Here is a 13,262-nt window from a genome sequence, read left to right as displayed (position 1 = left end):
CTTGAGAACAAGGACCACGCAAAGAGCGATGGAATGAAGATTGCTAGGCATAACGTTAAGAGACAGAAAGAAAGTGGTTTGTATAAGTGTGCTATAAAATACATATACAAAATTTCAACAGACACAAAAAAAACATAAGAATACATAAAAAGAAGCATTATGAACAAAACGACTAAAGGCAACAGCAAGCATGTGAACAGCAAAACATAACAGAAATAGTGATAATAAATAAAACATTTGGAACCATAATTGCGTCACTGCATCAAAAGGAACTCTTTAAGGGATTTTTTGAAGGCATAGAATGATGTGAGTGATTTTATGTTTGATGGTAAGTGATTCCATAAAGATATGCCAGCGAAAGATGATGTTAGTTTACCATAGTTGGTACGGACACAAGGCAGTAAAAAATTTCTGTTAAAGGCAAACCTAGTTCTATTGTAGTTATGTAAATCATTTAGGTTAACGAATTCGTAAAGCAATTGGTTGTTAAGTAACTTGAAAAATGAGATTGTTAAATTATATTGAAACAAGTTCGCGGTCGTTAAAATGAGGTTTTGACGGAGTAAAATGGATGCATTTGACTGACGAGGACTGCTAGTAATGATACGAATGGCTTGATTTTGTAAATGCTGAACTGATGACAGGTGGCAATTGTACGTGTTGCCCCAGGCAGCGATTCCATAGTTAATATGACTATGGATAAAAGCAAAGTAAAGTGATAAAAGAGCCTTGCGAGAAAAGAAGGCGCGTGCTTTTATTAGAGCGCGAATGCCAAATGCAGTTTTTTTCTTAATATTGTTAACGTGGGAGTCAAATTTGAGGTTAGCGTCCAGGAGAACACCGAGGCATAGAACCAAGTCACCGGGTGGAATTTGATGAGCACCAAGTGTTAACGCTAGTGGAGTAGTTAGGACCCTGTGACCACTATTGAATATAATATATTTAGTTTTCTCTGGATTAATAATTAGGTAATTACTGAGACACCATTCTATAACGTCAGTTAGCGCAGCATTTAACTTTGATGTTAATGAAATTAACGATGTGTCTGATAATGATATGGTGGTGTCATCGGCGTATAAAACGCAGTGAGATGAATGTAACAGGTCGGGTAAGTCATTAATGTAAATAATAAATAGTAATGGACCGAGAATGGACCCCTGGGGTACACCTAAGTTAATTATTTTAGTTTGAGAAAGGGCACCCGCTACAGAAACCACGTACTGCCTATCCAACAAATGGCTTTTTAATAGAGTTAAAGTGGGACCAGTAATACCGTATGCTTCAAGTTTAGTGAACAAAATGCTGTGGTTAATCGTGTCAAAAGCTTTGGTGAAATCCAAAAGGCAGAGCCAATGAATTTACCACAATCTATAGATTTCTTAATAAAATTGGTTAATGAGAGCAATGCTAAGCAAGTAGAACTTCCGGAACGGAATCCGAACTGACAGGGATTAATTATACTAAATTTTTCAAGGTAGTTATTTAAACGTTTAACTAATAAATGTTCAATAATCTTACTTAAAGACGAAAGAATAGATATTGGTCTGTAGTTAGAAATTAGGTCTTTGGTACCCTTCTTAAATACGGGAATAAGCTTAGCCTTCTTTAGACATAGAGGAAAAGTGCCGGATTCGAAAATGCGATTAGTTATGATACATATTGGTTCAGAAATACCATTAGCAACTAACTTTAAATGGTGCGCGCAAATGTTATCTAAACCTGGACTTGTGTTTTTAAGGCTACAGATTGTTAAATACACCTCTGGAACAGTAACAGGGGAAAGAAAAAATGAGTGAGGTAACCTAGACATGGTTGGCTGAGTGACTGGGTTGTTATATATTTGTGTCAGAGCAAAATAGTCGCTAAAGGCATTGGCAACATGAGTGGGCTCGCGGTATGTTATACCATTCAGGTATAACATAAACATTCAGAAAGCGGTTTACTTCATGTTCATCTCGCCCTGCCGATCATATTTCTCTATTTCGTTCTGTTCCTTCTTTAGATAATTTAAAGGTTCTGTTGTACGCCGATATTATTTTTATCTTTGTTAGTAGTACTGTACATTGTAATCATAATCACTTTTCTGTTGTTGCACTAGAGCTCTTCGTTTCTGTTAGTGTACATTCTATAAATTTTATTTCTGTCCTGCCACCTACGTAATTTTTTTTCTTATAATTACCCACCGAGGGTCCCGGTTACAGTCATTGACTTTGGGACCCTCGTCTGTAAAACGAAAATGTAACCGTTTCTTTGTTTGTAATGAATAAACTTGATTTGATTTGATTTGATTTGATGAGAGAGCAAACGGGTATAGACGATATTCTGATTGACATCAAGAAAAAAAAAATGGAGCTGGGCAGGTCATGTAATGCACTGGTTAGATAATCGTTGGACCATTAGGGTTACAGAATGGGTAACAAGAGAAGGGAAACGCAATCGAGGACGACAGAAGACTAGGTGGAGCGATGAAATTAGGAAATTCGCAGGCGCTAGTTGGAATCGTTGGCGCAGGACAGGGGTAGTCGGAGATCGCAGGGAGAGGCCTTCGTCCTGCAGTAAACCTAAAACTGGAAAAGGAGGAGAAGGATGGATGGATAGAGGCGAAGGGAATGTTTACCTCAATTCACATCAGATGGTTGGTAGTCGTGCGACCCTCTATGAAACCGTACTGATAAGGGTCAAGCATTTTTGTTCAATTCAAGAAAATGTAAAAGACAATGATTTATTATTTTTTTGAAGAGTTTGCATGAGCAGCTTGTGAGTGCTATTGGGCAGTAACTTAATACATCGGATGGGTCTTTACCCTGTTTCAAGACTGGGAATACAATAGCTTCTTTCCATGTGGATGGAAAGTATCCAGCAACCAAAATGGAGTTGAAAAGGGCCAGAAGTGTCATCTGTGTGTCGGTGTGTTGGTTATTAATCATGTCATACATGATTCTGTCTGTTCCTAGTACAGAGTTCCTACATGCACTCAAGGCAGCCCTCAGCTCGGCAATATTAAAAAAGGATGGTTGTGAGGTTCATTCGGTCGGCTTTTACAATCCAGTGACTTAAGTTCTACTATGTGCTTGTATTTAAGGAATGGTTGTGAGTACTGTATGAAGCTTGATACATGTTAAGAGTGGTATGTCAAGGGTATTGGCCTGGTGTTCCAAGGTATTCCAGCAAATCCAAGGCAACGGGTGGATTTGCTGACCCTTTAGCCTTCTGAGACCAATCCAAACTTTTGCATCCTGTGTGTAGGAATTTGTGTTTGATAGAAAACTCTCCCAGCTTGCTCTCATTTCATTTCATTTATTTACTTTAAAGACCCCGCTAGGAGGTATTACATAAGATGTGGGTGTACATAAAGAATATATAAAACACTCAAATTTGCGACAACAGGTACTCAGTCACATTGGCAGAAAAATATGATGGACAGGTGAAAGCGACAATATTGTGAGGAAGGCTGTTCCAGTCTTTGGCTGCACAAGAAAAAAAAAGATGCTGAAAAATTAACAGTTCTCACACGTGTACGGGAAACTTGCAGTTGGTGACCAGTGCGAGGAGATATGTATGTGGGCGGTGTGATGTAAAGAGCACTGTTAAGTGATGAATAGTAAAGCTTAGGGAATGGACAAAGTGTAGCTATACGTCGGCGGAAAGATAAAGTTTGCAGCCCAGATTCCGCTTTGAGGGCAGTAACACTGACTTCGTGAGAATAAGATGAGTGAACAAATCTGGCCACACAATTTTGTACCGCTTCAAGGTCATCTACGAGGCATACTTGATGCAGGGACCATATGGCTGATGCATACTCTAGTTTCGAACGGATAAGTGACTTATAGGCTAGTAATTTAACGTGTTGGGGCACGTTATGAAGGTAACGTTTCAGAAAACCGAGCGTTCTATTTGCCGATGATATGACGTTTGTAGTATGTGCATGCCATGACAGATCATTGGACAAAGTAACGCCCAAGTATTTAAACGATATGTTACTGCTTGTATAGGTTCGTTAGCAATTGTGTACGGGAATGTAACGGGGCACTTTTGGCGGGTAATGGAAAGAAGTTTACATTTAGTCGGGTTAAGGGTCATTAGCCACTGGTCGCACCATTCCTGGACACGGTCTAGATCATGCTGATGTTTTGCTGTGTAGCAATGGTTAGAACCTGATCGGTAAATTACACAGTCGTCAGCGAACATTCGGCATTGACAAGGTAAATGTTGAGGCAAGTCGTTAACATATATTAGAAATAGGAGATGACCGAGAACAAAGCCTTGGGGCACACCTGATGTTACAGGAACAGGGTCAGAGGTATGATTATTAAGGACGTGTTGAGATCGGTTGGACAAGAATTCCTTGATCCAAACCAGAGCGTTGTCTTCCTGGCTTAACTGGTTTAATTTTAATAGCAATCGTTGATGCGGCACTTTATCAAACGCTTTTGCGTAATCTAAGATAATGGCATCAGTTTGTATGTTGGTGTCGAGGTTACCATGCAAGTCATGAATGAAAATGGCCAGTTGGGTCTCAAATGAGAAGCCCTTTTGAAAGCCATGCTGAGATGGATGAAAAAGTTATTTTTATCGAGAAATGCTATGATATGAAAATAAATGACATGCTCAATGATTCTGCATGGGACACTTGTTAATGATATGGGGCAGTAATTTAATGGGGAATATTTTTTACCAGATTTGTAGACAGGAACAACGTTCCCCACTTTCCAATCATTTGGCACGTGACCTATAGAGAGTGAATGAGAAAAGAAAATACACAGATATGCAGTAATGGTACGTCTGGTGTTCTTTAACAGCTTGGAATTAATTTCATCGACGCCTGTTGATGAAGAAAGCTTAATGTTATCTAACAAAGATAAAATTCCATCATGAGTTATTGTGATAGCAGGCATAGCAGACATAGTTCTAGCTGGTGTCATAGGCAAAGATGTGCTCGGTTCTTTGGTTAAAACTATGCTAAAAGCAATGTTAAAGGTGTTAGCGCATTCGAGGTCCCTGACAGTTTCTCCCAATTCGTTGGTCAGAGTGATAGCACGTGATTCGATAGGGTTGATGACCTTCCAAAATTTTCTCGGGCTATCATTTAACAATTTTGTCAAATCGTTGAAAAATTTGTACTTGGCATTTCACACAACAATCAGGTAGGCATTCTCGGCTGTATAATACCGCTGCCACGCATTAGACAAGGCTGTCACCTTAGCAGCACGAAAAAAAGCACTTTTTTCTGCCTTCGAATGTTTTTAGTGTCTTAGTGAACCATGTCCTTTGGTGGTTTTCATGGAAAGGAAGATACCTATAAACCTAGCCTGTCTCCATGCCCTCCTTCCCTTTGACTTGACGTGTTTAAATTTAACAAGATTTCTTGTACTTGGAGTTCAGCGCAGTATGCCCTATGCTTTAATTTGTTTCTTTTGCGCCTGCTTGTAGTAATTTCACCAAGGCACTCATCTATTGCATGATGTACCACTTGTTTGTGGAATGCATTCCCCTTCTGCGTCAATAATAAAATCGGTGAAATGCATACTGCATTGTTTATACTGAATGAATTCGATGATAAAATGTCGTGATAAAAAAGTTGATTCTTTAAAATGTTCCCAATTGGTGGAGGCTAGTTTCCACCTAGTGGCATGCGGAGGAGAGTCATGTTGTGTCACCAAGTTTAGAGTTAATGGAAAGTGGTAACTTCCGAATGTATATTTGAGTACATTCCATTCTAAGTCAGAGAAAAGAGAAGTAGAGCCAATCAACACGTCTATTTATGAATATGAATTATGATAATGATTGTAATAGGCTGACTCTCTATTGAAGAGGCATGCACTGGAGTTTACTAGGAAGTTTTATATTAGCTGGCCTTTCATGTTGTGCCGGGAGTCTCCCCAAAAAGTGTGATGGGCATTAAAATCACTGGTGATCATGTGTGGTTCTGGGAGCTGGTCAATGAGGCTATGAAATTCTGTTTGCATGAGGTGATGATCAGGTGGTATATATATGCTATAGATGGTTATCTACTTATTGAAGAGAATTGCTCGCACAGACACAGCCTCAAGGGGTGTCTGGAGAGCAAAATGCTGGCAAGCAACAGCCTTATCTACAATTGCTACACCTGTGGACGAGGCAGTAGCATCATGGCCGTCTTTGCAAAAAATGGTGCATTGCCTCCGAAAGTTAGTGTGTGCTGATTTAAGATGAGTTTCCTGAGCACACAGCACCTTCGGACTATATAATTATGTCGTTAGGTTATGGACAAGTCCCCTAACGTTCCATTGCAACATTTGCATGTCCATATTGAAAAGGAAGTTTAAATTGTACGTGTTGTGTGTTTAAGGAATGCGAATCAGCTTACAGAGCCCTTGTCAGTCACTGTGATGCGGGGCTTTTCTTTTCTTGGAGAGATCGCAAGAATCTCACGGCTCCTTCGCTGGCAGCGCCTTTTGGATGGTTGTTCTTGCGAGGTGCTGGACATGCACTGTTGCGACTGCTGTGTTTGACACGAAAACCTCTACTTGTGGGACGAGACCTTTGAGGCCACCAGCCCAGAGGTCGATGGCCTCTTCTGATGGAGTGGCAGAGCAGCGCTGACTGCAGCCGCCAAGGGGGGCGTTTGTATGGCGTCGCTAACGGCTCACTGCGTGAACTGCGTGTAGTGTCCACTAACTGTGTGTGGGCCGGACAGCTGCAAGAAGCCATTGTGGCGCTGCCCCCTGACGAGACGTTCATTTGAGGGATCGCCAGCTGCTTGTGTGCAGGCGCGAGTAAGCGCGGATGCGCGAGAGAAAATCTAGGGGCTCTCTGCCTAGGCACTACGGAGGTTTTTTATGCAGGCATTTGTTCCTAGGCGTGCCGGCGTTGCGGAGTGGGGTCGTTTGTTTACAAGTTGGTTCTTTATTCCATGTGTTTACGCTCGCACGCTGGCTGCTGGCGATGGTAAAACAGGTAAAGCAGCGGGACGGCCGATTTGGCCGGACAGACTGTCTCGCACCTGCGGCGCTCATGCTAACTCAATCATGGCGGATCATAGCTTTCTCGCGCCTTACGGCAATGTGCCTTGTAAATAACATCACAGATTTTTCTGTGGGAACAGTAGCGACCGTAGCATACAGCCCAGATTGCATATATTGAAAATCTCGAAGGCAGAGTGCCTTAGCAACCGCGGTTGAACGCAAGAGGGTGAAAGGCCGCCGGTGACGATGACTGACTCGGCACCAGCGCCACAGGCGTGAGAAAGCCTGTCCGACGTACCTTCAGAAGTGAAGTTCTGACTTACATTTCAGAAATCACGGGGTGCGGTAGTGCTGAACTTATAGTGTCACAAGTTGGCGGCTGGACGTAATTATATTTATTCAATCGTGTTTTTTTTCCTAATTGTAACAACGTGTCATTATTTCGCATTATCGGCGGCGCCTCCAGGACACCAAAGCTAGAACCCGGACTGGTCCGTGTATCGCGGACAGCCAATTTTTTATGCGAACTCACCCTGGCATGGTTCGGCCTCCGCGGCCCCAACCAACGGGCCGCCCTGCTTCCAGCTTTGATACTCCTGCTATTTCTTGGGTGACTGAATATCTACCCTAGCAAAAAAACTGATAGAAATTTCTACAAGTCTGTTAGGAATATGTATAGTTTGTACGGGTCCTTCTGCGAGTCTGATATATATTCCAACGTGACCCATACAATTCTTTAGCAGACTGGTAGGCAGCAGATAGATCTCACTGTGCTGCCTAGAAGACCAAATATGATGATGTATCAGTCTTTTAAACCCAGATAGAGATCATCATACAACATACAGAAATCTAATTGAGGCACTGATAAAGCATGTTAGAAATAGCACACACACCGGTGCCCACACACCTGAAGAGATGTTTTAAAATTAACTGAATATACAACCCCGACCATATTGCCTGCCACGTGAACAGATTAACAAACACAGTTGGAATATTAGATTATGAAATGAAAATGAACTGTGTAAACGGTGCAATTCTCAAAACATTTCACAGCTTGTATGCAGATATATTATCCTAAACATGTTTCAACATAAATTAAAGCACATGTTTTCAAAGCACAGCAGTGTTACTTATAGTCTGTGAAACTACATTGGGGAAGTTTCATGAGAAAAGTATCAGTGCATTTTTGTAGCAGCTTTGCTCCAGTTCTTTTAATACAAAATTGCATTTACAAATTTTGCGAGATGGATGTACAACATTTAATGCATATCCTAAACAGGATTACTGTTGCAATAAAGTTTGTTTACAAAGGGAAAACAAAGCACTTTCAAGACTGTGGATACTAACTGCAGCTCTAACATGTCAGGCTAAGTTTGTGAATGCCATAAATTAGACACTACCAACGTGATTTCATTAAAACTTTCTGGGCTAGTTGGTGCATACTTGATTTGAAAATTATAACAGCGCTAACAGATGCATCCACAAAGGAACAAGGACGAGACACAAGCGACATGACTACCAACATGACGGGTTTATTTTACACTCCATTATCTAAACAATAAGCAAGCAAATTTAGCCACATTTAAACAAACACATAGGAAAAACACAGACTTAAGTACCAACATCACTATGCCCATTTGTGCTCACAGATACTGCATAGAATGCCATGTCTAATTGGCACATGTTTTTATCGTATTCCAACTTCATATGAAGCTATTTTCTCCAGACTATGCACCTTTGCATTCATCCCAAAAGTGTTGTGTTATGTGACAGAACACAAGTGAGCTTGTGCAAAAAGAACAAATCGGCATGGCACACTGACAGGGAGCAAGGAAACAGGACAAGCATCACTATTGGTACAAGATCTACAGCGACACATCAGAATATGACAATACAGCAATAGTACTTAAGCAAGAATGAGTACAGGTCTGAGAACTTATTAAAATAAGAGCATAGATTTACCATTTTTAAAATCACATATTCATGAACAAAAACAGCCTAACATCAAGTGCACATATTGCAAAATCAGAAGACATAATTCTTCACTGGGTGCTTGTTCAACAACCACACGTTGAAATGTGTAAGAGCAGTTTAACCTGTGTAGCCTTGAGCACGCGACAGCAAAGAAGATTATCAGCAACAGGCTTCATGTATAGTGTTTGGAGTCTTTGATTCAAACCGTAATACACTGTTAAAATAATATTTTAGAGTTTGCTTGTTTCGTTCAGAGAAAAGACAGTGTCTTGGTCATGCCGCCACAGTTAACAGATAAATTTGCACCAGCTACTTTGAGTGAAAGGAGAAAATAACAAAGTGAGAAAGACAGATGCATAGTGTGAAAGTGCTGTTGTTGTATCAAGTGGCACAACTGCTTACTTAAGGCATCATTCAGCTGCTTTGCATGCCTCTGCATACAGACTGAGAAGCTTTACCTCTTCACCATCTGCTAGTGAAGCACTGTTTGTTCACTGTGATCACCCACTCAAGGTAGTCACTTGGTTAAGTAGGGTCCTTCACTACATGTAAGGACACCGGCTCGAAACCATGCATAAATAAGTCTTGTAGAATGTTGTCATGTTTTGCCTACTGCGACTGTTCATCAGCACCTGCATCGCTACTGCCAACATGCAGACCATGCAATTCCCCAAGCACTTGCACAACAAGAGTACAATAATGAAGAGTGGCAAATTGGGCTAGTTGGTTCATTAGGAAAACAAGAAGCTATAGCAAGAAAAAATAAAAGCTATAGAATTTTGATGGCTCTGGCTTGTTAAATATATTAAAAAATAAAAAAGCTGATTCTTACAGAATGCCGTAAAGCATGGTGCACTATTACCAACTTCCGTTTTTTTAAAGCTATAACCTGTTATTACCAGACATTCACGTACCATAGCTGAAGACATACTGTTCATCGTTACCATGCCTTGAGCACGGGAATTAGTCTCTTTCATAAAGGCTTGGTATTGTCCATACAAAAACATTGTGGTCTATTTCCATAAACACACAAAGGCACATAACTTTACTGGGTGTTACATAAACTAGTGGCTCCTCTCTTCTGACGCAGACTGAAAGGTGCTTTGCGAGAACTTCAACAGAAAATAGTTTCTGGCATTGCAGAATTATACAAGAATTCGCTCCAGTAAGAATTCTACAAATGAGAAAAAACGCACCTGGGAGCTGACAAATGTACTGTTAGCCTTTGTAGTCCGAGTGTGCTGGAGAGAGTGGAATGTTCGTTGGTTCATGACTACTCGGTAATATTCAGTGACATTTGTTGAGTCACAGCCACGGTTGTGGACTACAGCCTGTTTTTCACTTTCATCCAAGTTCAGGCACAGCTTTCGAGTGCCTAACAAAACTGTCTGCTGACCAGCTCTCCTGTCATGTACACCAAGAAAACTGACTGCTTCTGTTGAAAGATTTAAACTAGCTTTAGCTGCCTGTAACTTTCAAGCAAGTACATAACATTGCAATATTTGTAAAAGAATACCATTAGCTCCGCTGACCAGTTTCAAAAGAAGTCCATTTACGCCTTCAAATACAGATGAAGAATGCGACCAAAGAGGTCCTAGTTTAGCCTCACTTTTATGAAGATGCATAATTTGGTATACATTGTATGTCATTGCGCCCAATCCATACAAAGACTGTGTTCTTACAACAAATTCTGAGAGAAGATCGGATGATCTCATTATGTCATCTGAAGTGACGGTGTCCAGTAGAAGTATATAGATACCCTCCACAAGGAAACAGAAATGTCAGACATATTTATGCGGCAAACAGTCATGAAGGCACGGTAATGAATAATGAAGAACCCACCACTTCCATTCACTAGCTTTCCAGATTATGAAGTCTGATAATCTTCGTGGTGTACGTGTGAACCAATTCGCTAGCTTGACTGCCAATAACCTCCTGTGTAAAGAGGCTAAACTTTGTCATGAACCAATGTAAACATCTTTCCTCTTTTAAATGTGATAACATTTTTATTTTTTTAAGCTGTTGTATGGTGTATATTTGTTGTTTAGGTTTGTTCCCATAATCTTTCCTTTGCAAATCCTGGGCTTCATATTTGATTTATATGTATTATCTTTTGTGATAATATAAATACATTATTTCTGACTCGTATTTTGGGCAATCGAGGAAGCTTGCTTCTCCTTGAAGCACATTACACCTATACAACACCACATAGGTACTGACAGACTACAGATCTGGCAAACTAAACTATTACACTAATAAAAAGAGTGGTATAAAGTTTGTAAACAGGGATAAGGTGCCTCAGAAAGCTGGCCAATGTTTCGATAGGAGGACCTATCTTTGTCAAAGGCAGCCTCATCATCCTCACCATGTTAGTTTTAAAGGGTTAGTGCAGTGACGTCACGTGTGGGTGTTGTCGCTGGCGGCTGGTTGTCTTTTGTGTTACTCGCGAACTGACCGCCTGACCAACTCTTCTAATGCCACAAAAGCATGCTGCCAACGACACCCCTGAATGCTCCCTAACCTCTTGCCTCCCCAATGCCCTCCGATGCCCCCGTCTTTCTTTAATTTTTTTTTCCTTTCTTCTTCATTCTCTTTTTTTTGTCTTGATGTATCCCTGTTTCTTTTTCTCTTCTTTTCTCCCCGCGTTTCCACTCTCCCGCTCTTGTCCCTTCGTCTTGGGAACGAAGCTCACAGACATCGAACAACAGCGCTCATTACCTCTGAAGTCTCTCCCTTTAAAACCAGCCGCCAGCGACAACACCCGCACATGACATCACTGCACTAACCCTTTAAAACTAACATGCCGAGGATGACGAGGCCACCTTTGACGAAGATAGGTCCTCCTATCGAAACGTTGGCCAGCTTTTCTGAGGCACCTTATTCCTGTTTACAAACTTTAAACCACAGTGTGCTATTCCATCTTAAATGATATTGCGCGACAAAAAAACGACATGGACGTGAGACGACACACCAAGCGCGCCGCCAACAGCGCTTGGTATGTCGTCTCTCACGTCCGTGTCGTTTTTTGTCGCGCAATATCATTTAAGTAATGGATTACCAACTTGCCCGGAATGCTGCTCTCATTAAGTTCTATTCCATCTGTCAGCCCCTTTCTTATGATTTTGGACTAATAAAAAGAATACACTAGTAGACTTGAGCATGTACAAGCAGATAGCACAGATACGTCCAGAATAAAACTAAAGGAAATTTTATCAGTGTATCAATTGTATCGTTTCATAATGCAATAGAAAAAAACTGATATAATTTTTATCAGTTTATCCTATCATATTTTTTGCTAGGGCTGCACCACCTGCTTTATTATAACCTCAAGTGCTCTCCCGAGGCATCCGTTTGCCAATTACATGTGCCCTCCTGGAGCGCAGTGCTCGTAAAAAATCCAATCTATCGTCGCGACGAAAAAAGCGACCCGCAACTTATACAACACCAGTCATAACCTTGCCCCTTCAGACACAGCGATCCCCAAATGGGGCGTCCGTGCCCACTGCCTCACCGCGCGGGCAGCCAGTGGCAGAGCGTAAACTCGACCGCACTCCGCAATGCCAGCATATCTAGAGGTCAAACGCTTAACACGCGCTAACAAACCTCCTCCGTAGTGCCTAGACAATCATATATTCATGGAGCAAAAGCCTCCAGATTTTCTCTTTCGAGCCCGCTCTTACTAGCGCCTGCGCACAAACGACTGGCGATCCCTCAAATGAATGTCTTGTCAAGAACAAACGAACAATGTCTAAAATGGCGGCGCTCAGGGTAACGGTGAAGAAATGGTGTTCGCGCCAAGCAAGAGTATTTTGAGCACTCGCTCTCCGCTCGAGGGCTGCCGCAGCTCGTAATAAACTTTATTTGAAATAGTTTCGCGATAATTAGATGTTGATATTTCCAGAAATGGTAGTTTATAAGACATACTGCCCGAATATGTGGTTTTCCAATTATCAACTTTTTCGCTATTTTTCGGTTTTCAAAGGGTGCGTCCCCCCTTAAGTCTGGCTGGTACTCAAAGTAAGCTGCAGGATTGTGTGGGGCAGTTACACACAGACCGACTTTTTGGCATGCTCAGCAGCATGCTGCACTCTTGGCACTAAGGCTGATAGGCTAGCCGATACTTCCATAAGGCGAAGCAGAGCTGGAGGGGCTGACAGATTGGTTCAGAAGAGGATGACTTCATCAAGGCAATTTTCAACTTATGCTAGCTGATCTTGACCTCACCGGTCAGAAAGGTCATGGGATTCAGCTGGCACTGCTCCCCAGTGTCAAGAAAGCCTACCTCCATGGGCTCAGGTGGAGCACTGGAAGAGTCGGGAGCCGGAGAAGGTGGCTGTCTTTCCA

General features: G+C 41.6%; 1 long non-coding RNA gene across 4 annotated transcripts in view; it reads left to right on the top strand.

Moving 5' to 3' along the window:
* The window catches only part of LOC140214041 (uncharacterized), a 69,141-nt gene that overhangs the window by 6,719 nt on the left and 49,160 nt on the right, over positions 1-13,262 (top strand). The window lies entirely within an intron of this gene.

This window comes from Dermacentor andersoni, chromosome 1 (genome assembly GCF_023375885.2).
Source record: "Dermacentor andersoni chromosome 1, qqDerAnde1_hic_scaffold, whole genome shotgun sequence".
In the NCBI taxonomy this organism is placed as follows: Eukaryota; Metazoa; Arthropoda; class Arachnida; order Ixodida; family Ixodidae; genus Dermacentor; species Dermacentor andersoni.
This window is presented reverse-complemented; position numbering and strand designations above follow the sequence as displayed.